This window comes from Diospyros lotus, chromosome 15 (assembly GCF_014633365.1).
Source record: "Diospyros lotus cultivar Yz01 chromosome 15, ASM1463336v1, whole genome shotgun sequence".
Taxonomy (NCBI): Eukaryota; Viridiplantae; Streptophyta; class Magnoliopsida; order Ericales; family Ebenaceae; genus Diospyros; species Diospyros lotus.
Genome location: NC_068352.1, coordinates 15,953,604 through 15,974,202, shown reverse-complemented (window position 1 = coordinate 15,974,202; position 20,599 = coordinate 15,953,604). Strand labels below are relative to the sequence as shown.

Sequence of the window (20,599 nt, the reverse complement as noted above, 5' to 3'; positions counted from 1 at the left end):
CCACATAAATAAAATTACCCCATTATCACAAAACATAATCACAACTAAGCTAATGGGGCATTTACCAAAAAAATACAAAAGACTTTTAACTAGTGGAAAGACACAAAATACAAAAGATTTTAGGTGGTAGAACACTCATAAGAATACAAAAGACTTTGGGTGGTAAAACACTCATAAAAATATAAAACAAAGAAAGGTCTTCTACAAGTTGGGCTTTTGGTTGGTTTTGGGCTTTCTATGTGAAAAATGCTTGGGCCTTGTGTTTAAAATGTTTGGATCTTCCTTGTGTTGGACTCCATTTAATAGTTGACTCAAGTGCACTTGAAACATCCTCTAGACTATATAATTGGTCCTTGAATTTGAGCAGCAATAATGGGTCATCTAACGTCTTCGATTTATGCCCTTAATTAATTGTAGAAGTCAATTTCCTCGTTTCATTATGAAAATAATGTGTAATGCAAATAATTATTTATTTTATGTATAAATATAAAACCAAAATGGGGATATAATTCATTAAGATTTAAGAAACATTAACCCCTTATCAATTAAAGTTGGCTATGCATTCAACATTAGGGACATCGATTCCTCATAACGGACTTGGCAGTTTAGTATCGATCCTTTTTTTTTAACTTATTGAACTCTTCAATTTTATTAGCCATAGATTTCTCCCCAAACCTATCACAAAGGTCTTCCACAAATTTAGTCTAGTTTGTCTCCACTCCCACCTTGTTCCACTCTTGAAACCAGGCATCGGCCATGTCATTAAAGTAAGTTATTAAAAGGTTAATCTTCTAAATCTCGCCCATATTATAATATTGAAAAAATCTCTCACACCTCCTAACCCACGACATGGGTCTAACACCTTCAAATATGGGAATTTTCAGCCTAGATAGAAGTGTGTGTTGGTGATTTGGGTGGGATCCCCTTACTTGGAATGCCAGGTCTATTGCTGGTTGTTCTTCATCTTTTTATGAAGTGGAAGCATGATGAGGAATGCCTGCTCGTGTCAAGATTGGTTTTGACACGACTCTTGGGTGAAAATCTTCCGACAGGTTGGCCTGGGGCATCTTGGAAAACATCATTAGGACCTATCCAACCTGTGGTTGATGTTATCCAACTACTGGCCCATGTTAGCTTCTTCATTCTCCAACGATTACATAGCCTCTCTGGCAGCAACATTGGTGGTTGTGTTCTTCGCCCTGTAACGACCCAACTCTTCCTGAGTCTATTGCAAACCCATCTTCATGGCCTCCAGCCTAGTCTCTAATTGTTTCGTGTGGGTTCCCTCAGCCATTTCCTTAGTCAATTTCTTCCAACTTCACCCTAAACAGCCAATATAACTGCCTCTAAACTGTTTCCAGGAACCAACTTGTCCTACTCACTTACAAATTCTTCAGTGAAAATGTCTAGATCTAGCCAAATCTAGCCAAGAATTGGTTCTCTAATACCAATTTGTTAGGGCCCTGAGCTTGACTTGTGATTTTCTTGAAGATAGAAATGAAAGAATAGAAGAAATAGAGAGAATTTGGGAAGGATCAGATTGTTGGGAATAACTGTGTATCACATACATATAATGCAATGGAAAAATTAAAAAATTTAAAACAACTATTCTCATTCACACTACAAAAAAACAGGTTTATTGCGGCGATTTTTTTGCGGCGATTTTGAAAACCGCCGCAAAACATGAAATTTTGCGGCGATTTTCCAACCGTCGCAAAATAGGTTTTTTGTGGCGATTTATCCTACATTTTGCGGCGGTTTTGAAAAATCGTCGCCAAATTAATTAATTTAAAATAAAAATTAAATTTAGTGGCGGTTTTAAGAAAATCGCCGCCAAATTCATTAATAAAAAAATTTTAAAAAATTGAATTTAGCGGCGATTTTGACAAAACCGCCGCTAAATTCGTTAATAATAAAATTGAAAAATAAATTTTGCAGCGGTTTCAAATAATCGCTGCAAAATTTAGAAATTAAAAAATAAAAAATTAAATTTAGCGGTGATTTTGACAAAACCGCCACTAAATTCCTTAATAATAAAATTGAAAAATAAAATTTGCTGCGGTTTTAAATAATAGTCGCAAAATTTAGAAATTAAAAAATAAAAAATTAAATTTAGCAATGGTTTTGACAAAATCGCCGCCAAATTCATTAATAAAAAAATTCAAAAAAAAATTAATTTTAGCGACGGTTTTGTTAAAACCGCGATAAAATTTAGAAATTAAAAAATAAAAAAATTAAATTTAGCGGCGATTTAGTCAAAACCGCCACCAAATTTAGAAATTAAAAAAATCAAAAAATAAATTTCAAAAAAATTAATAATTTAAAATTAAAATTAAATTAAATTTTGCAATATAATCTAAATTTTTTAATTTTTTAATCAATTAATTTATTTAATTTAATTCAATTAAATAATTAAATTAAATAATTTATTTATTTTAAATTTATCAATTAAATAATATATAAAATGTAAATTTATCAGTTAATTTATCAATTAAATTTTTAATTTATCAATTAATTTTTTTCCCTCTCAAATTTATAAAATGTAAAATTTTAAAATATTAATTTATAAAATATAAATTTTTTATCTATAAATATAGAAATTAAATTCTAAATATATAAATTATTATATTTCATGTGCATAAAATATAAAATAAAATATATATACATGTAAACTAATTTATATAAAATTTTATAAATTAAAATATATATTAAATGTATAATAATTAACTATTTGTAATAGTTATCAAATATATACAAAATGAAAAAAATGAGAGGAGAGAGAGAAAGGGGCGCTTTCATATTTTAAAAAAGAAGTTAGTATATGAATTATATTTTTTTAATGAAAAAAGTATATTAAAACTGAATTGAATAATATTTAGAGAATATATATATAAATACTATTCTTATATTGAAAAGATGATATAAATATTTTTAGATTGATGATAGAGTCAAGAAAAACACATCAAATTTCAAAAAACTTGTTATATCACATAATTTTATAATAACTTTTTGAATTAAAAATAACAATACATCTAATATGATCAGAATGTACATTTCTCTATATAATATACAAGAATCTCTATATATATAGTATACATCAAACATGACTTTGATTAATAATATATTTAGTATTATCTTTATCTATATTGTGTGTTGATTAATCAATAAATGCAATGCATTGTGTTGTGTTTGATTAATTAAGCATTACAATGTTTGATTAATCATAAATATATATGAATTAATTTAAATTCATATGGTCGAGACATGAAGTTTAAAAAAATACCAACAGTGTCAATGGTTGAGATCAAATACTCAACATATTTTCTCCCCGAAACCATCCCATCCCCCATCACCTCACAAGTATCATAACCACTATCAGAGAGACAGGTGGCGAGACAGACAGCCGGTCACTTCCCCAAATCCATGGCATGGTCACTTCCTTTTCGATTTTTTCTTTTAACTCCCTCTTTATTTCAAATGTCTCATGTCACAACCATAGCCACAACCACTGAGTTCTTTGTAGTCAACGCTCAGATGACTTGCAATAGTGTAAGTTTTAAAAAACTTAATTGGGCTTAATCCAAAAGAATTTGACCAGGCTTAATCCGTGAATTAAGTTTTACACTCTTTTAATAATTTTTTAATCTTTTTTTCAGATAATGTCTAATATGAATTAAGTTTTACACATAATTAAATTTAATATTTTTATATTATTTAAAAATATAAATTAGTCAACAATATTAATTTTTTATATTAAATTATGTATATTAAATATAATTACTTTAAATGTCACAGTTAAATAATTAATTAAAAAATAAAATAAATTACTTAACTAAAAATACCAAATTCCCTCCCCCAATTTCCCATTACCCGCCTGCGCCAAGGCACCCCCAATTTCCCAAATTCTCAAATTCCCTCCCCCAATTTTACTCTCTCTCTGCGAACCCTTCTCGATCTCTATCTCTCCTTCTCCCTCGCGTCGCTAGCCCTCGCCCCCTCGCTCGCTCTCGCCCTCCTTTCGCTCAAGGTGGCCCTCGGCCGCTCGCCCGCCGTCGCTAGCCCTCGGACCCTCGCTCGCTCTTGCCCTCTCCTCGCTCGAGCTCGCCCTCGGTCGCTCGACCGCCGTTGCTAGCCCTCAGCCCCTCGCTCGCTCGCTCTCGCCCTCCCCTCGCTCGCCGTCGCTCGCGCTCGCCCTCGGCCCCTCTCTCGCAGTCGATCGCGCTCACCCTCGGCCCCTCGCTCGCCATCGCTTGCGCTCGCTCTCGCCTCTCGCAGTCCCTGACTCGCTCTCGCCTCTCGCAGTTCCTCAGGTTAGTTCGATTTTAATATAAGAGAGAAGATCTTGGTATATTAATTGATTGTCTTTTAAGAGTTCTGGTATTTGTTATTGAGACGTGCCTAATTTTGTCCCTGCAAAAACTAAACGAGGATGTTTAGTCAAATCATCAAATCCATCGATCTACAGATGATTAATGATAGTATAAAATAAACATGGTTTACCCTATTTAATAATTATACCGATGATTAGGTTCTCACTTAAGCTCAGTACCTCTCACTCAAGTGGCCGTCCAACTGTCTTGCTCTTGTATTTTATGTCCATTTGATGTGGACCTGGTGTTGTTTGGATATGGCTTGCAGATTATATCCACTCATTCATACCATACCCACCCACACACACATATGTATGTTTGTCTTTTCTTAAGTTGTCATTGTTTTAGGATGTCAAATTCATTTTCAAAATGGTGTCTGTTGAATATGAAATGAAATGTGAGAAACACAGTTAAGGTAATTTGGATAAATGAAAAGAGAAACACAGTTAACTCTATGATGATTGGGAGCGCCCCCCCCCCCCCCACTTTGGTAAAGAACGGCTGTGAAATTATGGTAAAAAGAACGGCTGTGAAATTATGGTAAAAAGAACGGTTGTGAATAAATTAGGAACTTGATCACCTATAATAATTAAAAAAAATATATATATATATATATGAAGCTTTTTTTTTTTTTTTTTAATCTATCGATCCCCTTTCAGATATCATGGCATAAGAAATGCTATAAGTACTGCATGGCTTGCCACTCTATAAAGAAGCCAAATTTCAATTACTTCGTTTAACTATGCCAGAGTACAAAGGCATTGATATCTATTGCCCAGCTCTCTACTGTTTGTGATGCATACATGACTAAATTTTGCATTAATATCATTATGAAGAAATGTAGAAACATAAAAGCGTACCTCATCTTCTACTGGAATTTGCCAGCTATCTTTCCATACAAATTAATTAAAGCATATCTGTGTGTGTCTGTGTGTGTATACCTTGTTATATTAGATATATATACTTCATCTTATATAAATATATTTCCCCTCTAAATATATGTGCAGAAAGTCTGGAAAATTTACTTCCTAATTAATGCCATATTAATTCCTTATAAAAAATTATTTTAACTTATTTTCCATCTCGTAATTTTGAATTTAAAATTAAACATCGAATTAGGGATTTGATCAGATACACATAAAATGTTTCCATACACAGAAAATGTTTGATCTGAATTAAGTTATTAAAATGAACCTAATGAGCATTATAGATGCATAATTAATCAGTCTATGCAAATTAACTTTAGGGATTGTATGAATTCTGGAAGTGAAAGGGGACTTTAGTTAATTAATCACTGCAAATGTTTTCCCTCCAAAAAACATTAACAAGCAGACAATGCACCGATAAAATAGATTTGGAATGTTGCAGCAGCAGAACCAGAAACATTTTTTATTCAAGCACATGCACTTTGATGACAATGCAATTGCTGTACACACACACGTGCACACACACACACACATAATTAAAGTTGTGAGTATATTATATACGCTTATTAGCACGACTGTAATGATCTTTATTAACAAAAAGTTACGCACAAAAAGGTAATCCTTAGGCATAAACTAATATTTGATTCAAAACTTAATTTGCGTATTTAATTAGTGTCTTATAGAGTGACAATAATTAGGGTCTCTATTGGAAAATTGTTGTAGTTTTTAAATGCCTTTTATGTATGAAGTACGCATCTTAAAACTAATATGGATGTAATGTTTTGCATATTGAGGTGTAGATTAGAGAAGCAGAATACAAGCTACAAGCTCTGTTTTAGCTGCATGGATAAGTCTTGGATTACAAAGCCACGAAATACACATGAATTTCAGGAAGGGGTGCAAGGATTTTTGGAATTTGCCTTTGCCCATCGGTCTGTTGAAGGCAAAATCAAATGTCCTTGTCCTGATTGTGTTTTTAGAAATTGGGAGACCAGAGCAATGGTGTATGATCATTTGATTTGTAGAGGGTTTCCAACCACATACACTACTTGGTTTTGGCATGGGGAGTCAACTACAGGGGAAACTTCTAATAGCACACCCTTGATACAAAATCCCTTATACAGTCATGATCCAATACACAATATGATCAACGATGCTTTTGGGATATCTAGGGACCATGTGAATGTAGAAGCCTGGACCTCACATCAACCAGTACATGAAGGTGAAGAAAGGATGCCAGAATTGAATCAAGGACCTAATGAGGAAGCTAAGGCATTTTACGATCTAGTTAGGGATGGAAATCAAACATTGTATGAAGGATGTACGAAGTACTCGAAATTATCATTCCTAGTAAAACTATATCACATCAAGTGCTTGTGCGGATTGAGTAACAAAGTAATGTCTATGATTTTAGAATTGTTAAAAGATGCCTTCGAATATGCAAAGATTCCTGATTCTTTTTATGAGGCGAAGAAATTAATTACCAAGCTTGGTCTTAATTACAGTCAAATACATGCATGTCCAAATGACTGTATGTTGTATTGGGGAGAAGATGAAAGTAGGGAGACATGCAAAGTATGTAACACGTCAAGATGGAAACAAAGTAGGAAAGGTAACCCGACGAACATGTCTAGTGGGGGCAAGAAAAGAAAAAAGAAACCTGTCAAAGTTTTACGGTACTTTCCACTTAAACCACGTTTGCAAAGGTTATTTATGTCTTCTAAAACTGCTGAACATATGAGGTGACATTCTGTGGATAGTAACAAAGATGGCTTGATGAAGCACCCGAGAGACTCTGAGGCGTGGAAGAGATTCGATGAAACACACCTTGAATTCGCATCAGATCTACGGAATGTTAGGCTTGGGTTAGCTAGTGATGGCTTCAATCCTTTCAGAACTTTGAGTACCAATTATAGCATTTGGCCTGTGATTCTTATACCGTACAACTTACCCCCTTGGATGTGTATGAAGCAGACTTTCTTCATCCTTTCAATGATCATTCCGGGAAAGCAAATGCCAGGGAATGATATCGATGTTTACTTACAACCCTTGATTAAAGACTTGAAGGATTTGTGGGATGGTGGTGTGGAAACATTTGACGCTTCACTCAATCAAATGTTTAATATGCGCGCTGCATTGATGTGGACAATTAGCGATTTTCCTGGGCTTGGTAATTTATCTGGGTGGAACACACACACTGGTTCAGCTTATCCAACTTGCAATTTTGACACTGTTGCCCATCGTCTACCTCATAGTAGAAAGTGGAGTTTTATGGGTCATCGTCGATTTTTAGAGCCAAATCATAGATTCAGGTTTAACCGTGTTCACTTTGATGGTAATACAGAGTTTAGGAATCCACCAGTGGCACTATCAGGTTCAGAGATATTCAAGTAGTTGGAAAATGTTCATGTTACATTTGGGAAAGGGATGGAGGTTGAAGATAACAGAAAAAGAACTCACCGAAAAAATACTGTAGAAAGTGGTTGTCAACAATGGAGAAAGAAAAGTATATTTTTCCAACTTCCTTATTGGGAGTACAACTTGTTGCGTCATAACCTTGATGTTATGCACATTGAGAAGAATGTGTGTGATAATGTCTTGTACACCATTCTCAATGAAAGTGGAAAAACAAAAGATAATCTCAATGCTCGAAAAGACTTGAAAGAGATGGGCGTAAGAAGTGATCTTTGGACAAATGAAAATGGACAGTATCGACCTACTTTATTTACAATGTCAAATGCCCAAAAAGATGTATTCCTTACAACTTTGAAGAATGTTTTAGTGCCTGATGGTTACTCAAATAACATTGCTAGGTGTATTGATCTAAAGCATCAGAAGATATTTGGTTTGAAAAGTCATGATTCACATATTCTTATGGAGCAACTGCTACCAATATCAATTAGAAATGTGTTACCTAACCAAGTGTCTGCTGTTTTAGTTGATTTGTGCTCAATATTTAGGCAAATATGTGGCAAGGTGTTGAATCCTCTAGACTTTGACAAGCTCCAACGTCGAGTCATTCTCACACAATGCCATATGGAAATGCTTTTTCCGCCTGGGTTCTTTACAGTCATGGTTCATTTGGTTGTGCATCTAGTGAATGAACTGAAGCTTGGAGGCCCAGTACATTATCGATGGATGTATCCTATAGAAAGGTAAATATTCTATATATCATAATTGCTATTTGCCATTGGATTTGCAGGTATATATGTATAACACTATTTTCTAATTGTGTTTTTTACTTTAGATACTTGGGACATTTGAAGTCCTATGTACGTAATAGGGCACAACCAGAAGGTTCCATTGCTGAAGGTTATTTGGCTGAAGAATGTTTGACCTTTTGTTCAAGATACTTGGAGGGCATTGAGACAAGATTCAACCAGCTTGGACGTGTTGATGATCAAACGAAAAACAATGAATCGTCTCAAGTTTCAATGTTTTTTACTAAAATAGGGAAATCAGTTGGGAGTACTTCATATTTCAACCTTACTCATATTGAGAAACGACAAGCACACAGATATGTGTTGATGAATTCAGAACTAGTCGATCGGTTTGTGAAGTGAGTTCGTACATAAAAGATATATAATTTATCAAAATCCCTTATTTTCCTATCTTGTTGCGTTAATGACTTAATTTTATATAGGGAATTTAGAGAGATAACCAAGAGAAGGCTCAGGAATCGAACACGATCAACTATAGAGATTGAAAGAACAGTACATCGGGAATTCGTTGATTGGTTCTCTAAGCGTGTAGGTTTACCATTGATATATTTTATTAAGAACAATATTTCAATCATGAAAAATTGTACTTATCGATTTCCTTTTGTATCATTTTAGATTATGAATGATGAAAATGAATCCCATTCAGATGATCTTAAGTTCCTTGCACAAGGGCCACTTCAACGTGCCAGACGATTTAGTGCATATAATGTCAATGGATTCAAATTTCGGACTATGGAACGAGAACATAGCTTGAAAACTCAAAACAGTGGAGTTTTTGTGATTTCTGGAACAAGAAGTCATTCTAGAATCAGTGACAACAACCCAGTTAATGGAGATGTTAATTATTATGGAAAATTGGTAGATATAATCGAGCTTAATTACTATGGTCGATTCAGGATTATTCTATTCAAGTGTAAATGGGCCAATACTATAACTGATAGAGGGATCAGACAAGATGCTTTGCAGTTTACTTTAGTGAATTTCTCTCGATTGATACATACTGGTGAACGTGAAGAAGATGAACCTTATATTGAAGCTTCACAAGCACAATAAGTGTACTATGTTGAAGATGTTGTAGAAAAGGATTGGAGTGCTATTGTACATTTAAAACCAAGAGATTTGTATGATATGGGTGAAGACACTGAAGAGACATTCTATGAGAACGAGCCATATCAAACACAAGACTTAGGGTTATTTTTTCCTAATGATACTGGAATTCTGTCACTTGCAAGAGGACAAATAGATGATGATCCAATGCCTAATGTTGAAAATGTTGATGATGAGGATATGTAATTCTATGGATTTAATTAATGCAAATGTAGAATATTATATTACATTTTACTTTGCTTATTATATTATTGTTAGCCTTTTTTTATTTTGCCTTTCATTTTGTTTTGCTTTATCTATACGTGCATGTTTTTATCATTTATAAAAAGTTGCAGCCATGATTAGGAAGAAACGTCTAAGAGGTACCAATAGAGAAGTGGTAACAACAATATAATAAGCAAACACAACATAAAGGTTTAAGATTTTTTTTTCACCATCACCTCACATGTCTTACTAGAAGGGTTTAGACTAATTAGACAATAAATACATAACCGCTTAGGACACAAACAGAGCTATTTTCATGGCAGTTGGTCAATGTAGACTGGGAAGAAGTAGCACATTCGAATACAAGCTAACCTAATGAAACCTTACATGTTCAAACTGTTGAGGATGTTTTCTTGTGACTACATTTGAAGGATAAGCAATGCAGTCAAGACTTTCTTTCATCTGTAATTACTAATTAGCAATCTTGGATTCATATATATGTTGTGTAAGTGTGGGCTCTGTTTTCCATTAATTTCATCCAGAACAGTTCCAAATTGTGATCATAAGGATTGAACTTGTGTTCTTCTCTTGATTACTTGCTGGACTTCAATTTATGGCATTTCACTAGTAACCACACTGTTAAACCTGTGACCTTTCATGCTTCCAATTGTATTTGGTTCCTCTGGAGACAACTTCGATCAGTGATCCATTCTGTTTTCTGACTGGACATGGAGAGCCAGTAATAACGTTGTTTACCTATGAGAAATGGTAAAAGATATTGTTTGGAAATAATATAGTTAATTTTGTTTGATGTGCTATTACATAGAAGAAGCGCAAGGACAGTTGAACAGAAGGAAGAATACAACCTTTTATATTTTGTGCATGAGAACATGATTTAGAGTAATAATAATCATCAGTGCTGCTGGTATGGTTATTGCCAGGCAACCACACATTGACATGATTAGGTGCCTACTGAGCATTTTCTGTTGGTAACGTGGTGATACCTTACTGAACTTCAAGTTTAAGGGGGCTAAATGTAGATGATTGTTTTAATTTTTTTTTTTAAATTTATTGAAGTTAGATGAAGCAGGATTACCAGAGGTAGGTGACAGGGCAGGGTTATGTTTTACTTGGTTATGGATAACTTGACAATCTATAGTAGGTAGGCATTCAAGATTCCAAGTCTATTGGTAAGAGTAATGAAGAAACATGTTTTTTTATATATGTGATTATTTGTTCCCCTTCTAACCCACTATGTTACAACCAAATAACAATAACACGAAATGCGTGGAGATGTTTGTTGTTATCAGTGTGTCTGTTGTCTTCTTTATATCTTGTTTTTCGAGTACAGAATGATAGTCCTTCATTTTAATTTGCTCTCTCTCTCTCTCTCTCTCTCTTAAGTTCTTTGCATTTGACGTGAAATTGATCGATTTGGTTATCAGGCCATCTTAGGTGGAGTCAGCAAGTATTAGATGGGAAGCTGATGTGACTGGAGGATGCAGCATGATAGGATGATGGTTTCTTCTGTTTCTTCATCTGTATGGCAGAGCTTTGCTTGAGTATATATTTCCTATATCTAAGGTGCCAAATATTGGAGAAACTTGAACATTTGAATCCCTTTGGTAAGTTAGTCAAGTCATCAGAAACGTGACTAGCTAGTGTTTGGTCCACTGGCAGAGTGACGGATATTCCATCGACAAATTGGTAGTTACTAATAACAACAATTATAGCTTCTTGGGGCTGTGAAAACTTGAGATGCCAGTACGAAGTGATTGAGGATTCAGAGTTAATTTCTTACCATCAGAAGAGAACACTATCTAAGCTCTTGAGTTGCTTGCACTGCCCGAGGTCTGAGGACCACGCAAATAGGTGCAGTTCTTGTTTTATTTTTAATTTTCTGCTATAGACGAGAACCTACAGCCACTACTCCAATTGTGCCGTGGGTGAGTGCAATTACCTAAGAACCATGTGCACCAGGTAAACATACAAAAATCTTTATGACTTAGTCTCAAGAAATTTGAACCCTAGTTGTAGAGGACATAGTAGCAGTACTTGATAGGGTAATTTTCATATCAGAGTGTAGCTAGTACTTCATGGGCCACCAAGAGGTACTGTAGCCATCCATTGCATGTTCTGTAGTTTATCTTAGATTTATTGTGCTCACACGTACCACAAACATACATGTTCAAACTCAAAAGAGATAGTCCAAATGACACGAGATTTGATTTAAAAGAGATTATCCCTGCTTTAATGAGACCTCTTTGTCCTAAGGGGCTTACAGATAGCTAGGTTGCTCTTTATAACATTATTATTATTCAAATTTAAGATAAAAGGAGGTTAACGATTTTATTATACTTTAAGAAATAGTCAAATTATGATTAGTGATTTAGTTTAAAAAAACACTTTTAAAATCATGTAATCATCTAACGGTCATTACACACTCTTAAATGTAGAAAATTATATTGCATTTTACATCGCTTATTATTATGTTTCTCCTTCTCCTTTATTATTATTATTATTTTTTTTTGCTTTGCTTTATATGTGCATGTTTTTCTCATGTATAAAAAATTGCAGCCATGATTAGGAAGAAACGTCTAAGAAAGATAGGCATTACTAATTTAGGTGGAGATGCCTCACTTCCCACACATGCTTCAGCATCATTGTCAACTCCACCACAACCCCCAGCATCATCCCCAGCTCCACCACAACCTATAGCATCCTCCCCAACTCCACCGCAACCTCCATTATCTGGCCATGCCCATCACAACCTCCAGGATCTAGGCAGATTCCATCAGAATCATCCACCCCACATCTCTCTCACGATATTCCATCGACAGCCTCGTCTACATCACGTCGTTACTGGACAGTTAATGTGATAGGTATGCACAAAATATTTAAATTGCATGTAATTATTATATACTTGCATTAATTATTAAATTAGGTATATGTATTTTGATTGACAGATGAAGAAGGGCTTATAAAACAGGAAAAACTAAGGGTTAAAGATGTTTGGTTATTAGCACGTGGAAGGCGTGTTATGTTAGAGTTCAATGAATCATTCCAACCAATTGGAGATCCAGTTGGACTTCTTGGAGGGATTTTAGGAGAATTAGCCTATGATTTTGTTGCTTTTCCTGTCAATTATGAAAGTTGGCACAAAGTACCGAAGACATACAAAGAAGAAATTTACAAAAATAGAATCATGATAATTAACTAATATTGTATTTTTTGATATATTTTTTGAATATGTTATTGTAACTAATATTGTTGTTTTTTGAAGGAAAAATTTAATGTTGACGAGGGGCTTGCTAAAAATTTTATTTTGAAGAACATTGGGAAGAAATGGAAGGACAATAGATGTAAATTATACCATGAGTGGTATGATCCCAATATTGGTCGAGAAGCAAATATTACAAAGCATCCACCGGGAATATCTCAAGACCAATGGGCAAGTTTTATTGACTATCGTGCACAAGATAAGACTAAGGTGATGTTACTAATCTTGCTTATAAGATTACTAATATTTTTACGACTAAGTGGTTAAGATTAAACTAATGATGTTTTTGTTGGATATCTAGGAGATATGTCAAAAAAATGCTGAAAATCGATTCAAATTGACAATTCCACACACAGGAGGGTCGAAGAGTCTAGTAAGGAAAAAATATGAGATGGTAATATTGCAAAAATTTATCCTTAATATGAATTTTTTATTCTAACATCAACTAATATTTATGTGAAATTGTTCTAAATTATAGGAAATTGAGAGTGGCCAGCCTGTGAGTAGGGGTTTATTATACATTGCGACGCATAAGAAGAAAGATGGATCTTTTGTGAATGAAGGAGCACGAACTATAAGCGTAAGTTTTTTTTGTATCATAACCATTCCACTTTTTGAATCATAGAAGAAGCTTTTATCTATATTATGCTTTATTAATAAATGAGTTATAAGTTTAGTTGAACTTGTTAGCAGAAAACATACATATACTAAAAAATAGGAAGCTTAAAAACAGGAAGCTGCGTATGATCTGATATAATTCACCACAATCAGGCTATTGCCATTTCTAGTAGACACAAACATCCACCTGGGCCTTAAAAACAGGAAGCTTATGAGTTACGAAAATCAGGTAACAATTATCCTCAAGTTGGGTAATAAATAACTCATGTCTTTTGAGAGGTGTAATCAATAAGAGTCTTACCATTGCATTACATTCTTCTTGAACTTTAATTTTTTAATAAAAGTCAACATGAGTTTCAGAATCAAGCACAAGTTTTCTTGATCTGAAAGCATGCTCAAAAGAATATGGGAAAATTCACTCTTAAATGAAGAAAAACAACCTTAGAGATGCCTTCCCATACCCCACAGCTCACTAAAACCCCATACAGGGTGAATACAGGAAAGGTTTCTTCTTATTGGCTTACTTTCTGTTTCACAATAGCAGATATCATTTAAAAGATAGAATCTGAAGTAATGAAGGCAAGCAGTAATAAAAAAAAGAAAAGATTAAATAGTAAGATATTTTGGGAACCAAGTCTTCCAGTCAATATTCAGAAACCAAGCAATTTTTAAATGCAGTGACTGAATAGATACCTGCCGAATATGACAATGCTCCCAACAGATGAACAAAATAATCACCATCTAATGGAACATCGATTTCTTCACTCTATTCATAAAAGAAATACAAATATCAGCAATATCTTCTAGAAACAACTACAAAATTTACAGAGATCTGCGAGTCTGTAATATAGTATACTACCTTCAAAAGAAAATTCATGACTGTATCACAAGCCAGAAATATAGAGGCATTATCACAAATTTCACCACCATTGGGACCTATCAATTTAATCAAGTAGTCCACAACCTGCAAGAAAAATATAGGAGGTTTATAAACAAAAATCAGTGCTTTAATGAGAAAGAATACATTCATTGAGTTATCTAGACTTTGCATCAGCAGGCTTGTAAGTTTGATTAAACTTGAGGTTCATTGCTTTAATTTTTAGTCTCAGACCACGAGGGAGAACAGAGGAATAAAATGGCATAACAACTACCATGATAAATAATACATATAACTATATTAGGATGCATGAAGAAGAACCTAAATCGAGGGATTTGGAATTTTTAGGAAAGTCAACTCTTGATTTTAGTAAAATTTAGATAAACATCCATGATTTCCATGTCAAGATCAGGCAAAACACAACGACAAGTAATGTTGATCATAAACTTGTTATTGATGTGCACTACAGCTAGGGACTAGAATCAAGATGATTATCTCATGGTTCATATCCATCCAGATCAATACATGTTTGATCTTATGACATGAATACTAATTATGTTTTCCATGTTAAGGATTTGAAACCTCACCAAAGAAAACTTGAGCTGCATTTTTGGCTTACTACTATTTTGCATGTCATCAGACTCCTATATATTGCCTCTTCAATAGCACGGTACAATTTAAAAAATTAACAATTGGTAATTTGATTGAATTTCCTAATTAGTTTTTATTTTAATTTTCATTGTTTGCTTCTAAATAGGGTTTGATGACATCATATATAAATGTTTCTTTTTGTATTCTGAAGGCAGCTTTTAAAAAATATATAATTTAGACTCAAAGCACATTTTTTTCATGTAGATTCCAACTGTTCAAAATATGTCATCCTACTTCATTAGTTCTTAGATTGGTTCTTAGATTGGATAATATATTTTCTTCTTTATGAAATGTTATGGTGATTACATGTTCAAGAATAGAGAATGAACTCAAAACTGCAATTTCAGCTGAAATTAGGGTTGGGAAATTTAGATGAGAGAGGTTGAAGATGATGAAGGGATAGTTTTGAAGCAATATTAGGAAGGCAGTCAGCCAGGTAGCATTTGCCTGGTCTTATTTGGGCTTCTAATTCATATCATCTAGCTTTTTAACACGCACATATATATATATATTGATTTGATGCATTGGTTGGCTGGATTGGATGTTTTTAACTTCTTGTTAAAATTCTTGCATGTGCTTTGAGTCTTTGACTACGTCTAGATGTGAGCAGTACTATAACCAATTACATAATGCCCTTCACATTTTCTTATATTTTGTTGAAGTTTTCCTTGTGGCAATTTCCTCACCTTTTTTTTGTGTGTGTTGCTCAAAAGACATGTAATGATAAAGGTGAATGTGACATTGAAACCTTTGAGTAAGACCCAAGTCTTTTTTTGAGATTTTTATGATTGATATTGTTTTTTAATCCATATAGGAGAAAATTTCTGAGATTGAGAGCCAAGGCACGTCTTCACAGTCAGTCTCCTTAAATGATTCACTTGCTCGTGTGCTAGGAAAAGAACATTCAAGCCGAGTTCGAGGTTTGGGCTTCGGTCCTAGTCCAAACCAAGTTTTTGGGACCACTGCTCAATTCAGTGGGACACCCTCGTCATCCAATAATACTAGTACAGCTGTTGTACAATATGTGAAAAAATTGGAGGAAAAATTAGAGACTAGTCAATAAGAGGTTCGAAGTTTAAAGAGTGCAATGGCTTATATTTTCACCAATATCGTGGGGAATATACCACCTGAGTTTGCTGCTATGCTCAATACAATGGTATGTTAATATATCAATTCTTAAATTATGAATTTTAATTTTTCATTTCAAGTGATTGTTTATGTTTATCTCCACAAATATTCATCAAAGTATGTTTTTTCTTTTTGTATACATATCTAATATAATTTTAATTATTTTAGGCACCAGATGCACATAGTGGACCAGTGTCACCAGCAGGAAGGCTCTCTTCTAATGCAAGTCATGACATTCATCAGACCCATCAAGATCCAAACCAACAAAGTTGATGTGATGATATGGAACTTCATTTTGGATATTAAATTGTTTAAAATATGTTACATATTTGGATATTTAAGTTGTATTGAATATTTATGGTTTATTGATTAAATGGATTGAAATATTGTGTATGTGAATTTTGTATATATGTTATAAATTTTAGGTTATTTGTGAGTTGCATTGTGAGTAATTTGGCACAGGTTTTTGTTTTGGTGAACAAAAAAGCAAGCTGGGAGCGATTCTTTTAGGCTTTTAGCGGCGGTTTCAAAACTGTCGCTAAAATCAAAATAAAACCGCTGTTATTTTTTACAAATTATTTTATTTTAGCGGCGGTTATATAATCGTCGCTAAAAATCAAAATAAAATCGCCGCTAATTGTTTTAACAATTGTTTTATTTTAGCGGCAGTTTCTTTAAACCACTGCGAATTATGATTTTAGCAGTGGTTAAAAAATCACCGCTAAAAATAAAATACTCACTAAAAATATTAGCGGCGGTTTGCTAAACCGCCGCTAAAAATACATAACCGCTGGAAATAAAATAATATCTAAATATTTAGCGGCGGTTACCAAATCGCCGCTAATTGTTTACAAAACCGCTACTAAATGTCAAACTTAGCGACGGTTTGTAAACCGCCGCAAAAAACAACATTTAGCGGCGGTTATTCCAGCGGTTGTTGAAAATCGCCGCTAAATACCTCACGACGGCTGTATTAGCGGCGGTTATTCCAGCGGTTTTCAAAACCGCCGCTAAATAACAAAAAAACCGCCGCTAAAATGCTGTTTTTTTGTAGTGTCACTAGATCTTCGATCGTTATATTCCTTGTGTAATTAAAACAACTATGAACACAAATAATAAAGTTACCTTGTTTATAGCTTTCGTAGATCCCAAATTTCGTTAAATCAAGCTGCACAAATGCCTAGTCTCTAACGATGATCCACACGAAAACTAGAAACAGAACTCCAAACTTGAACTCTTCAATCTTGGAGCGGATCTTGAAGAATGCTAGTTCTTCATTTGAGATTGAAAGCCTAGTAGATGCATAATGGGATATTTATAGGCTTTAAGTTTATAGTTATGTTATAATCCTAACCTAATTAGGATTTACCACTCTTTTGACTTAAATACCCCTTTTGATGTATTTAATTTACACCATTAGTCTTATTTATTTAAATATCACATATTTAAATAATAATTTTTAACTTTATGTAAATATCTGATATTAAAGTAAATTAAGTCTTCACTTAAAATTTGATTTAATTTGTTGCTAAATTTTCTTTCGTGTGGGACTCGTTAGGTCCTTTCCAAGTTAGCAATAAATATAAAATACAATCCTAATTAAAATTAGGATTTGATAAATCAAAAACTTTATTTTATCATTAATTCTTCAATTAACCAATTTATACTTATAGATCAAGATTGACATCTAGCAATGTGTCACAACCACCAAATTGGGAAGAATGTCAATTGATTTGACTATATCTTTTCATAAACGATTATTGTGTAATTCAATCATTTCATTATATTATATCCCCATTAAGCATAAAGTATGGAATTAGTGTCAACCCTATATTTGCTTAATAATAATTTTTCTTGATACCGAATTGATCAATTTTAATGACAAGTGAAATTTGAAACTCCTTTCAAATTTCCTTTTCACTTTGGCCAGGGAATTTTGAGTTATCAATTCATCAAGCAACTGTGGGATATACTCTCTTATAATCAAGAGTGATGAATCTTATATTGACTACTCACCTACCTCTATATGCTTTATGTTATACCCAAGTATTACATGATGAGCGACCTATGGCTAAGATAATCAAAAATAGCATCAAAATATAACAATTCACATATAAAATACTATGATGATCATAAGTCTAACGATCACTTACACCATCGTTATGAGAGACGTTCCATAAACACGCAAACTATACTCCATATGGAATTCTCTTAGTGAGTTCACCTAATGAACTTGTTTCCTAACAAGCATTTGCATGTTTGTTCAAGTGTTACCACACTTTAACTTGTGAGTACAGTTACTTTCTTCATAAGAAAAGAACATAACATGTGTTAGTCTCTCTTCGCACTATCAATGTCCCATCTTGATAGTACTATGACTAGGGATATTTTAGAGCATTCCATTATATAATAAGAAGCTCATCATCATAAACACTTTTGATTTCCTCTACACTGCATTTGCTTTAGGGACTTTATCAAACAAGCATACAAATATGTATTAAGAAGACTCATTGATAAAGAATGCCAAATTAGAATTAGGTTTGCATAATAAAATAGTGGTTTACATAGACTTTTTTATGGCTTTAGGGCACAACACTAATAATCTCCCACTTGCATTAGAGCTTGTCGTTTATGTATCTCATACCTAATGGTTGAATATGATAATCATATTACTATTGGGACAATGCTTTAGTGAATGAATATGCAAGATTCGCATTTGTGGGTACACACTCAACTTTTATTTCATTCCAACGATCTATTACTTTTCACAGATAATACTCTCGTAACACATGTTTGGATCGTTGATGTATCTGTTGATCCAAACAACTTATTTTGCTGCTTCTAAAGTAGTAATGTGTTCAGTTTTAGTTGTTTAATTCGTTGTTGTCTCCAATTTGGAACTTTTCCAAATCACAACGGCACCATTTAACAAATACATATACCTTGACTTTGATTTCCTATCATTCTTATTTGATTGGAAGCTAGCATCAATAAAGCCTTGAACTCTCTTTTCTACTCCACTATACACCAAGAATGCCTCCTTAGTTTTTCTCAAGAACTTAAGGATGTTCTTCATAGCGGTCCAATGACCCTCGCTTGGATTGGCCTGATATCTACTTGTAACACTTAGAGAATAAAAGATATCGGCCCTTGTACATAACATAACATACATGATAGTTCTTATTGTAGAAGCACAAGGAAACTTGCTTGCATGCTCTCTCTCAACTTGTGTCTTAGGACACATTTCATTTGAGAGATGAATCCCATATGTTATGGGCAAGAACCCCTTCTTGGAGTCATCCTTGTTAAACCACTTTAACATCTTGTTTATGTATGTGGGTTGTGATGACCCAAGCAACCTATTAGATCTATCTCTATAGATCTTTATTCCCAGAACATAGGTTGCTTCACCCAAATCCGTCATGAAAAAAATTCTTGGACGACCATATCTTAGCTGATTACAAAAGTGGTATGTTATCCCTAGTCAATAATATGTTATCTAGATATAAGACTAGGAAAACAATTGTGCTTCCACTAACTTTCTTATAAACACAAGGTTCATCTTTGTTTTAGATCAAATCAAACTGTTTGATTGCCTTATCTTAAACTAACGTTCTTGATGGACTTAAGCATCGTGAGTGTTGAAAAGGTTTCATTAAAGTCAACACCTTGCCTTTGATTATGACTTTTTGCAACCAATCTTGCCTTATAGGCATGCATATTATCATCCATGTCAGTCTTTCTCTTAAAGACCAATTTGCACCCTATGGGTTTTATCTCTTCAGGTGCGTCAATCAAAGTACATACTTGGTTTTCATACATGGAGTCCATTTTGGCTTTCATGGCTTCATGCCATCTCTTAGAGTCGATGTCTAACATTACTTCCTCATAATTAGCAGGCTTGTCATTTCTTTATGAGCAATACATCATTGTGCATAATCATTGTGAAACCATACCTTTTTGGTGCCTGACATATCCTACTAGATCTATGTAATCCTTGTGTTACAAGAGCTTCCGATTGTGCCTCTGATGGTAGTGGTTTGGGCTCTAGTTCCATCGATTGTGTACTAAGTGGTTCTCAAACTTCTTCGAGTTCTATCTTGCTCCCACTACCCTCTCTTAGAATAATTTATTTTTCTAAGAATACGGCATGTTTAGACACAAACACCTTTTGGTTATAAGCATGATAGAAATAATATCCTTTTATTTTTTCACAA

General features: G+C 33.8%; 1 protein-coding gene across 1 annotated transcript in view; it reads left to right on the top strand.

Annotated features, from left to right (window-relative positions):
• LOC127791599 (pentatricopeptide repeat-containing protein At2g17140-like) overlaps positions 1-16,788 on the top strand; it is a 39,383-nt gene extending 22,595 nt beyond the window's left edge. The window contains 5 exon segments of the mRNA XM_052321584.1: positions 13,112-13,318; positions 13,410-13,502; positions 13,587-13,688; positions 16,069-16,410; positions 16,551-16,788. The gene's annotated coding sequence lies outside the window, so the exon portion shown is untranslated.
• The last annotated feature ends 3,811 nt before the right edge of the window (positions 16,789-20,599 follow it).